Source organism: Cherax quadricarinatus, chromosome 39 (genome assembly GCF_038502225.1).
Source record: "Cherax quadricarinatus isolate ZL_2023a chromosome 39, ASM3850222v1, whole genome shotgun sequence".
Classification (NCBI taxonomy): domain Eukaryota; kingdom Metazoa; phylum Arthropoda; class Malacostraca; order Decapoda; family Parastacidae; genus Cherax; species Cherax quadricarinatus.
The window spans coordinates 30,692,909-30,704,283 of NC_091330.1; the positions used below are offsets into that span (position 1 = coordinate 30,692,909).

Consider the following 11,375-nt stretch of genomic DNA (forward strand, 5'->3'; position numbering starts at 1 on the left):
GCATTTCGGGCAAATTAGGTCAGTTTTGTCCCAGGATGTGACCCACACCAGTCCACTAACACCCAGGTACCCATTTATACACTGATTGGTGAAAATGGACGGCAGGTGTCTTATGGAAATACGTCCCTAATGTTTTCCAGTCGTACCGGAGGAGATTCGAGTGCTCTAGGGATCGAGTTACTGGACATAGGTCTTCACTTTACTGTTACAAGATCATATCCAGACAATATCTGAAGTGCAATCGACCAGTATATATATATATATATATATACATATATATACATATATATATATATATATATATATATATATATATATATATATATATATATATATACATATATATACATATATATATATATATATATATATATATATATATATATATATATATATATATATATATATATATATATATATATATATATATATATATATATACATATATATACATATATATATATATATATATATATATATATATATATGTCGTGCCGAATAGGCAGAACTTGCGATCTTGGCTTAAATAGCAACGTTCATCTTGCCATATAGGACAAGCGAAAATTTGTGTATGCAATAATTTCACCAAAATCATTCTGAACCTAACGAAAAAAATGTATTTCACTGTGTTTGTGTAGTATTAAATTCTTGTAAACAAATCTAAAATATATTTAGTTGGGTTAGGCTAAAATAAATTGTTCTTGTTATAATAAGGTTAGGTAAGTTTTCTAAGAGTCTTTTGGTGCAAATTTAAAAAATTTTCATTAACATTAATGAAAAAAATATATCTTTAAACGTATAAGAGAAAATTTTAGAAAGGACTTAATTTTAAATGAGTTCTTGCTAATTGACCAGTTTTACATATTCGGCACGACATATATATATATATATATATATATATATATATATATATATACACACATATATATATATATATATATATATATATATATATATATATATATATATATATATATATATATATATATATATATATATATATACATATATATATATATATATATATATACATATATATATAAACTCTGATCTCTGGCTGAAGGAGACTCGAACCTACGAACCTTAGGACAAGGTACGCAGTGCTTACCTGGAGTTTACCTGGAGAGAGTTCCGGGGGTCAACGCCCCCGCGGCCCGGTCTGAGACCAGGCCTCCTGGTGGATCAGAGCCTGATCAACCAGGCTGTTGCTGCTGGCTGCACGCAAACCAACATACGAGCCACAGCCCGGCTGATCCGGAACTGACTTTAGGTGCTTGTCCAGTGCCAGCTTGAAGACTGCCAGGGGTCTGTTGGTAATCCCCCTTAAGTGTGCTGGGAGGCAGTTGAACAGTCTCGGGCCCCTGACACTTATTGTATGGTCTCTTAACGTGCTAGTGACACCCCTGCTTTTCATTGGGGGGATGGTGCATCGTCTGCCAAGTCTTTTGCTTTCGTAGTGAGTGATTTTCGTGTGCAAGTTCGGTACTAGTCCCTCTAGGATTTTCCAGGTGTATATAATCATGTATCCCTCCCTCCTGCGTTCCAGGGAATACAGGTTTAGCAACCTCAAGCGCTCCCAATAATTGAGGTGTTTTATCTCCGTTATGCGCGCCGTGAAAGTTCTCTGTACATTTTCTAGGTCGGCAATTTCACCTGCCTTGAAAGGTGCTGTTAGTGTGCAGCAATATTCCAGCCTAGATAGAACAAGTGACCTGAAGAGTGTCATCATGGGCTTGGCCTCCCTAGTTTTGAAGGTTCTCATTATCCATCCTGTCATTTTTCTAGCAGATGCGATTGATACAATGTTATGGTCCTTGAAGGTGAGATCCTCTGACATGATCACTCCCAGGTCTTTGACGTTGGTGTTTCGCTCTATTTTGTGGCCAGAATTTGTTTTGTACTCTGATGAAGATTTAATTTCCTCATGTTTACCATATCTGAGTAATTGAAATTTCTCATCGTTGAACTTCATATTGTTTTCTGCAGCCCACTGAAAGATTTGGTTGATGTCTGCCTGGAGCTTTGCAGTGTCTGCAATGGAAGACACTGTCATGCAGATTCGGGTGTCATCTGCAAAGGAAGACACGGTGCTGTGGCTGACATCCTTGTCTATGTCGGATATAAGGATGAGGAACAAGATGGGAGCGAGTACTGTGCCTTGTGGAACAGAGCTTTTCACCGTAGCTGCCTCGGACTTTACTCTGTTGACGACTACTCTCTGTGTTCTGTTAGAGAGGAAATTATAGATCCATCGACCGACTTTTCCTGTTATTCCTTTAGCACGCATTTTGTGTGCTATTACGCCATGGTCACACTTGTCGAAGGCTTTTGCAAAGTCTGTATATATTACATCTGCATTCTTTTTGTCTTCTAGTGCATTTAGGACCTTGTCGTAGTGGTCCAATAGTTGAGACAGACAGGAGCGACCTGTTCTAAACCCATGTTGCCCTGGGTTGTGTAACTGATGGGTTTCTAGATGTGTGGTGATCTTGCTTCTTAGGACCCTTTCAAAGATTTTTATGATATGGGATGTTAGTGCTATTGGTCTGTAGTTCTTTGCTGTTGCTTTACTGCCCCCTTTGTGGAGTGGGGCTATGTCTGTTGTTTTTAGTAACTGTGCGACGACCCCCGTGTCCATGCTCCCTCTCCATAGGATGGAAAAGGCTCGTGATAGGGGCTTCTTGCAGTTCTTGATGAACACAGAGTTCCATGAGTCTGGCCCTGGGGCAGAGTGCATGGGCATGTCATTTATCGCCTGTTCGAAGTCATTTGGCGTCAGGATAACATCGGATAGGCTTGTGTTAATCAAATTTTGTGGCTCTCTCATAAAAAATTCATTTTGATCTTCGACTCTCAGTCTGGTTAGCGGCTTGCTAAAAACTGAGTCATATTGGGACTTGAGTAGCTCACTCATTTCCTTGCTGTCATCTGTGTAGGACCCATCTTGTTTAAGTAGGGGCCCAATACTGGACGTTGTTCTCGATTTTGATTTGGCATAGGAGAAGAAATACTTTGGGTTTCTTTCGATTTCATTTATGGCTTTTAGTTCTTCCCGCGATTCCTGACTCCTAAAGGATTCTTTTAGCTTAAGTTCGATGCTTGCTATTTCTCTGACCAGTGTCTCCCTACGCATTTCAGATATATTGACCTCTTTTAGCCGCTCTGTTATTCTTTTCCGTCGCCTGTAAAGGGAGCGCCTGTCTCTTTCTGTTTTACATCTACTCCTCCTTTTTCTTAGAGGAATAAGCCTTGTGCATACATCGAGTGCCACCGAGTTAATCTGTTCTAGGCATAAGTTGGGGTCTGTGTTGCTTAGTATATCTTCCCAGCTTATATCGGTTAGGACTTGGTTTACTTGGTCCCACTTTATGTTTTTGTTATTGAAGTTGAATTTGGTGAATGCTCCCTCGTGACTAATCTCATTATGTCGGTCTGGGGCTCCGCGCATACATGACTGAACCTCAATTATGTTGTGATCTGAGTATATTGTTTTTGATATGGTGATATTTCTTATCAGATCATCATTGTTAGTGAAGATGAGGTCTAGTGTATTCTCCAGTCTAGTAGGCTCTATTATTTGCTGGTTTAAATTGAATTTTGTGCAGAGATTTAAAAGCTCGCGTGAGTGTGAGTTTTCATCAGAGCTGCCTCCTGGTGTTATTACTGCAACAATATTATTTGCTATATTCCTCCATTTTAGGTGCCTTAAGTTGAAATCCCCCAGGAGCAAGATGTTGGGTGCAGGAGCTGGAAGGTTTTCCAGACAGTGGTCAATTTTTAACAGCTGTTCCTGGAATTGCTGGGATGTTGCATCCGGAGGCTTGTAGACTATCACAATGACTAGGTTTTGGTTCTCGACCTTTACTGCTAAAACTTCCACTACATCATTTGAGGCATTTAGCAGTTCTGTGCAAACAAGTGACTCTGCAATGTACAGGCCAACCCCCCCCTTTTGCCTGTTCACTCTGTCACATCTGTATAGGTTGTAACCTGGGATCCATATTTCGTTGTCCAAGTGATCCTTTATGTGGGTCTCAGTGAAAGCCGTGAACATTGCCTTTGCCTCTGCAAGCAGTCCACGGATGAAAGGTATTTTGTTTTTTGTTGCTGGCTTTAGACCCTGTATATTTGCAAAGAAGAATGTTATCGGACTGGTGGTATTGTTGGTACTGGGGGGGGATTTTTTTTCCGGCATTAGTATCTGTATCTGTTGGTTTGGAGTGGAGGCCATCGACTGTGGTTCCACTCCAGGAATGACTGGATTTGGTGTACGATTTCTGCCATTTCCTGCCAGTTTTTTTTCCTTCCTGGCACTAAAAAACCTCTCCCTCTTGAGTGGCTGTGGCTACCCAGGTTTTCCCATGGCCTGGATGTTTTGTATCTTTTTGTCCCCTTTAGATGGTATGCCTGGCAATTTAAGTTATAGCACAGTCTTTCCTGTACTGAAGAGGTACACAGTTCAGGGTAAAAAAGCTTACAGGAAGGGAGTTTGCATTTTCCTGTTGTCATATGGGCATGGCATTTCCTAGGGTGGTCATAGTTTCACGTCCCATCTGTTTTTCCAGATTTCCCATGCCAGCAGATACCGAGTGCATAGTATGTGCACAGGCTTGGTTTCCGTTTGCCTTGGGTTTCTGTGACTGTATTCCCTGTTGGTGCATGTTTCCCTGTCTTACTTCTATCCTCCCTAGCACCAACAATGGAGCTCCCACCAGTTGTTTTTGGTAATATATCCTCACTATTGCTAGTGGAGTCCTCTTGTTTGCTATTTCCTGCGGTATTTCTAGTTTGCAGTATTGGTTTTATCTTATCTTTGACTACACTTGTTTCCCTACTATGGCTCCTGTCCCCTATGAGGTCATTTATATGTATTCCTTCCTGCGTATAATTCCCGACTACCTGGACAAAATCTCCAGCTTCACCATTACTGTCTCCCAGGACAGCATCTCCAGCTTCCCCATTACTGTCTCCCAGGACAGCATCTCCAGCTTCACCATTACTGTCTCCCAGGACAGCACCTCCAGCTTCACCATTACTGTCTCCCAGGACAGCACCTCCAGCTTCCCCATTACTGTCTCCCAGGACAGCACTATCAGCCCCCCATTTACTGACTACCAGGACATCATCTCCAGCCTTACAGTTTCTGACTACATGGCCAGTATCAAGGGCAGTACCATTCAGCCCGGACTTTTTATGTTCCCATCTGTTGTAGAAAGCTTCCAGGTTTTCTATGAAAGCAGCTTTGATGTTGACCTCTTTTAATACCCTTGTGATTTTAGTCCACAGATTTATCTCATTTGGGCATACCCAAAAACACTTCCCTGTTTTAATACTGCTTGTAGCTAGTTCTTGGATATCTGAACAAGGGGCGTGACACCAATTTCCACAGAAATGACAATTTATGCATGTGGAAGCCCGTTTGTTTGACTGACCACAGACTACACACAGCTTCATAATGATTTGAATGGTTGATTTACTGCAATTCTACTAGCAACCTCTTGAATATTCTATTAATAACCTGCTAGGTGGTGCACAACGAAACCGTTTGAAACCAGTCCAGGGTTCGGACCAGTCAAGGGTTCGGACCAGTCAAGAGTTCGGACCAGTCTATCTGATCTGATCAGTGGGTCACTTATTTAAACCATACTGGTCGGTGATTTGAGCTAACACATGAAGGATCTACTGGAAATTATCTACCCGAGTAATATGTGATTTGATTGATACAAAGGTATAACTTGCGTGTTGAAGAGCCGGTGACTGCTGGCACTCCTACAATGACGAACGGTCGAGCCTTGTTTATCAATCGCTGTATCTAGCTTCTCTATTTTTTTTTTTCCGTCTCCACCACAAGTTAGTTTAATATGTTTATTATGCACCCCATACCCATCCTGTGGGCTCCACCACAATAAATGCTATATTATCACTATAGTTGACTGGTGCAAATTTTGGAGGAAGGGCGCTTTTTCTGTAGTAATAATTGCTTCTCGTTGTGTATATTGCGACCGCTGGTAACTACAGGTTATATGAAATTCACAGTAACGTCTGGTATTTCAAGAAAAAGAAACTAATGAAAGTCACTCCACTCCACTAAGTACCATTATAATACTGGTTAGTTGCTACTACAACACTGTATCTGCTATTCACTGGTATCACTAGATTATATGTGAGTACACTAGCAGGCCAGGAAGATTATTAAAAACAGCTGACCTGTGGTAAGTTTCTGGCGACTTCTGGCACCTGCCTCTATAGGCTTATCACTTCATTTACAAATTCACCTGTTTTCAAATGACACTTTAGCCTTTATCATCAATATACTAGGGAGCCACTGTAGAGCCACTGTACCAGTGTTTATGTATCGAGATCTGCTGCTGAGAGTCGAGTGCTGGGCCCATAGCATAGTGCTTATTGCCTTAATTGTTTCTAGTGAATTTGTAGATGCCATTCTCAAGAAACACAAAAGGGAAAAATTATCAGTAAGATATATATATGCAAGGAATTCGCGAGAGCATGCGAAATATACACAAACACTGATCTCTGGCTGAAGGAGACTCGAACCTATGAACCTTAGGACAAGGTACGCAGTGCTTTACCAATCTACCCACACTGGACCAATACCTTGGCGTGTAGCATGAGCTACACGTTTGATCCAAGGCAGCCAGCTTTCAGGGAGAAGGCTTACAGCTTTTCATCTCATCCCCTGCATGCATCAGCCTTACTAGAGATTTGAACAATGCAAGGAATTCGCGAGAGCATGCGAAATATACACAAACCCTGCAGGTTCGTAGGTTCGAGTCTCTTTCAGCCAGAGATCAGTGTTTGTGTATATTTCGCATGCTCTCGCGAATTCCTTGCATTGTTCAAATCTCTAGTAAGGCTGATGCATGCAGGGGATGAGATGAAAAGCTGTAAGCCTTCTCCCTGAAAGCTGGCTGCCTTGGATCAAACGTGTAGCTCATGCTACACGCCAAGGTATTGGTCCAGTGTGGGTAGATTGGTAAAGCACTGCGTACCTTGTCCTAAGGTTCATAGGTTCGAGTCTCCTTCAGCCAGAGATCAGTGTTTGTGTATATTTCGCATGCTCTCGCGAATTCCTTGCATATATATATCTTACTGATAATTTTTCCCTTTTGTGTTTCTTGAGAATGGCATCTGCAAATTCACTAGAAACAATTAAGGCAATAAGCACTATGCTATGGGCCCAGCACTCGACTCTCAGCAGCAGATCTCGATACATAAACACTGGTACAGTAGTAAAAGCCTTTCATTAAAAGAGACATTCCATGTTAAAATAATCTCCAAGAGTTGGGAACTTTTTACTGATGACACAAGACTGATAACCATGGCTAATAAAGCCAAAAAAAATAAAGAATCTAGCATAGCAAACCCGAAGGTCCATACAGAGTAGTGTGCTTTACTGTTGGTTCAGTGAACTATCAAAACTTTGGGGCCCAGTCCCTGGACCCATTATGTACCTCTGTAATCTTTTGACTACCGCCCACAGGATGGGTATCGGGTGCATAATAAACATATTAAACTAACAACTAACTTCAGTGAACCAGCTGTTCAGTTTTGTTTACGGAGTTAGTGGAAATTCAATAAGTACCAATTCATGTTTTATAACATCACCATTATCACGGGATAATATAAAACTAATCACTTCAATCCTGTGCATTTTTTAAGACAGATTAGATAAGACACAGATTAGAAAAAACACACTGAACTGGATGGTAAGTCTTGTTTGTAGATAAAGCGGCTATCATTCAATCAATATGTGACAGAATCATTAGCCCAATCAACTGCAAGACATATATGTAAACAGAACATCAAGATCAGAAGCGTAGAACTATGGAGCATCACACATCACCTACCAACAGTTACTGAGTGAATAAAGCGCAATGCTATTCATTAGCTTTGCCTGCACTACAAGAAGTATATTTGGAAATGTTGTAGTGCATCTACTCTGTCGAACAATAGTTAATTTACTACCTGTGAAGCAATCAAATTTGCGGTCTCCATTTTTCCTAGTAGTTAATGATCTTGGAATGTTTGTGTCTGTTTTAACGACATACACATCTCCAGGAAAACCCACAGCAGTGAAGAGTGTTGCTGTTTGTACCATAATGTTGCGTGAACAACATTCCTGAGAAATATAATAAAAAATATTTGAAATATGATACATTGCAAAAACTCTTGTATGTTGCTTCTCTTCAATAATAACTAACCTTCATATTATGACACTGCAAACTGGTCACTTATGATAATGTGTGCTAAGACTTGATGTGTTAAAATATGTATACTCCTCATCATTCCCAATACGGCAAGGTTACTCAAAAGATACAATACACTAGCTATCAGAGACATAACAAGGGAATCAGAGTTTTTCCTCTGGGTACATAAATGAAACTGGATCAAATGGCTCTTCTTCCCTCCGAAAAAAAAATTTTTATTCTCTGAATTATTAAACTAAGAGTTCATATACCTGAAAAAAATCATTTGTAATCTAATGACATGTAAATGTTGATGATTCATTACAATATTATGTTTTCTCCGAACAGACATACTGCCCTTCCACTCGTCAGAATTTTGCAGACACTAACAGGCTCTTCTACAGCCCTTTGAGGAACAGCGACGTTCGTTGGAACTGGGAAAAATTTCTCATCAGTAAGAGTGGGAAACCCTTCATTCGCTATGATCCGAGCACCAAGCCTCAAGATATAAGGAACGACATCCTCTTTCTTTTACAACAGAAATCCTAGGATATGTAAGCAATAAGAAAGTGGGTCCTCGAGTCATTAGCATTTCTATGAACGTTGAGTTTACTTTTATTTGTCTTCCTTCGCTCTCTTGTCTTTCTGTTAACTCCTAGCACCTACGCCTCTAACTCCTCCTGTCACGATGAAGGCATCGCCAGAAACCAGATGGTCGGCGGTGCTGGAAGATAGAGAAAACCTGGGTCTGGTCTTCAGCACATTCAACTAGACTCGGGCCATTTCTCGAGATCAGGAGAGCTCAGTGATCGTAGCCACTACCTAGCACAGGAATTATAGGGAATTACCATTTCAATAAAATAATTAAAATATATTAATTTTTTTCTTCATCCTCATGACTAATGTTAAATAATGTGAAACTTTATTTAAAAGTGTCATTCAGAGGTTACACACACACACATACACACACACACGCTCAGAGGATCAGAGGAAAATGTTTCTGGTAGAGAAGAATGAATGGAAGAGCAATGTAAAAGGATGAAGAGTGGGAGAGTAAAGTAGGTGAGTTTTCTGAAGGATGGAGAAGAGGATGGAGGTGGAGAAGAAATGGGAGTCGCAAACTGAAGCCACAGAAGCCAGGATAAGGACCCTAGAATATAAGGTAAATACTATGAAGCGAGTTACAGGGCTATTGCCAAGAGGTGACATAGCATCTGAAGCAGGTACACCCCTGTTGAACGTGGAGCCCAACAGAAAGGAAGGAGACATGACTTATGCTAAGGCTCTATCAGACCACCAAGCAGGACCGAGGAGTGAACGGGGAGATCAGTTGGGAGCAAAGATAGCAGTAAGAGAGGGGGCCTAGGGTGGAGATGGGGTTAGGTCCTATCCAGAGGGATGACCATGCCACCAAAAGCTACAGGAAAAAATAAGGGAAACAATGGCCATGTACAAATGGGACCCATAGGCACTGAGGGAAAAACAATGGGAGGAGGAGAGAGAGATGTCAGTGTTTATTCATGGGCCTCAGGAGAGCGAGGGAAAGATGCATGATGAAAGATGGCAGAAAGAAAAACAGGAGATTGAAAATATCAAAGAAATAGGCGAGGAAGACATGACTGAGATAGTAAATTTTCAGAGAATAGGGGGGTACCTGAAGGGTAGAAATCATCTAGTCAAGCTGATTTTCAAGACAGAAATAGTACAAAAGAGGATCCTGCAGGAGAAACCACGCCTGAACGAATCATCAACATACAAGAGGGTGTTCCTAGACCAGGACAGAACAAAAACAGACCAACAGCAGCTGAGGGAGAGGACATAGAAGCAAAAGGGGCTGGGAAGAGAGACAAGGACAGAATCAGCAGAGGACAACCAGATCAGGGCAGAGCAACAAGAGCAAGCACACACACAACCACCCCTAGAATCCCACATCTAAACATGCTATCCCAACACAAACCACTATCCACAATCACAGCCCCCACCCTGCACTACACTGTAGAATCCCACAGCACATCGCCAGGTCCCCACCCTCAGAGACCCCCCAGAACACAGTGTTCGAGAGACAACTGAAGGTATGGTACACCAACGCTGATGGAATAACGAATAAGTGGGAGGAATGGCATGAAAGAGTCAAAGAGGCATCACTGGACATCATAGCTCTCACAGAAACCAAGCTCACAGGAATGATAACAGATGCCATTTTTCCAATGGGACATCAGATCCTGAGGAAAGACAGAGGGAACAGAGGAGATGGAGGAGTGGCACTGCTCATCAAAAAAAAGATGGGATTTTGATGAGCTGGAGACAGGAGACAGAGGAGAAGCAAGAAACTACATAGCAGGAACATCTCAGTCTGGAGATCCCAAGGTGATAATTGCAGAACAGCAAAGTAGGAGGCCAAGATAAGAGTTTGATGAGAGTAATAGAGTGATGGCTGACACACTAGCTGAGGTGGCCAGAAGGATTCATGCGAGCAGGGCAAAGCTGCTGATTATGGGTGACTTCAACCACATGGAAATCAGCTGGGAGAACCTGGAGCCACATGGGGGTCCAGATACGTGGAAGGCTAAAATGATAGAGGTGGTACTGGAAAATCTCATGTTCCAACCAGAGAGAGAAGAGAGGATGAACTTTGAGTAGTACAGACACTAAAGACATCATATATGAGAGATCCCTCGGGGCCAGTGATCATGTGGTTCTGAGCTTCGAATACATAGTAGAGTTACAAGTGGAGAGGGGAGCATGAATGAAGGCAAACTACAAGAGAGGGGACTTCACATGCGGCATGAAGAATTTCCTACACGGGGTTCAGTGGGACAGAGAACTGGCAGGTAAGTCAGTAAACGAGATGATGGGATATGTGACAACAATATGCAAGTAAGCTGAGTAGAGGTGTGTGCCCAAGGGTAACAGAAATAACAAGAAAGCCATGATGAGTCCTTGGTTCACCCAAATGTGTAGAGAGGCCAAAACCAAGTGTGCTAGAGAATGGAAGAAGTTTAGAAGGCAAAGGACCCAGGAAAATACCTGGAGTATACCTGGAGAGAGTTCCGAGGGTCAACGCCCCTACCATCCAGTCTGTGACCAGGCCTCATGGTGGATCAGGGCCTGATCAACCAGGCTGTTACTGCTGGTTGCACGCAATCCAACATACTAACCACAGCCCGG

General features: G+C 41.7%; 1 pseudogene; it reads left to right on the forward strand.

The window, feature by feature from the left end:
• LOC128696239 (glutathione peroxidase-like) overlaps positions 1-9,079 on the forward strand; it is a 42,675-nt pseudogene extending 33,596 nt beyond the window's left edge.
• The last annotated feature ends 2,296 nt before the right edge of the window (positions 9,080-11,375 follow it).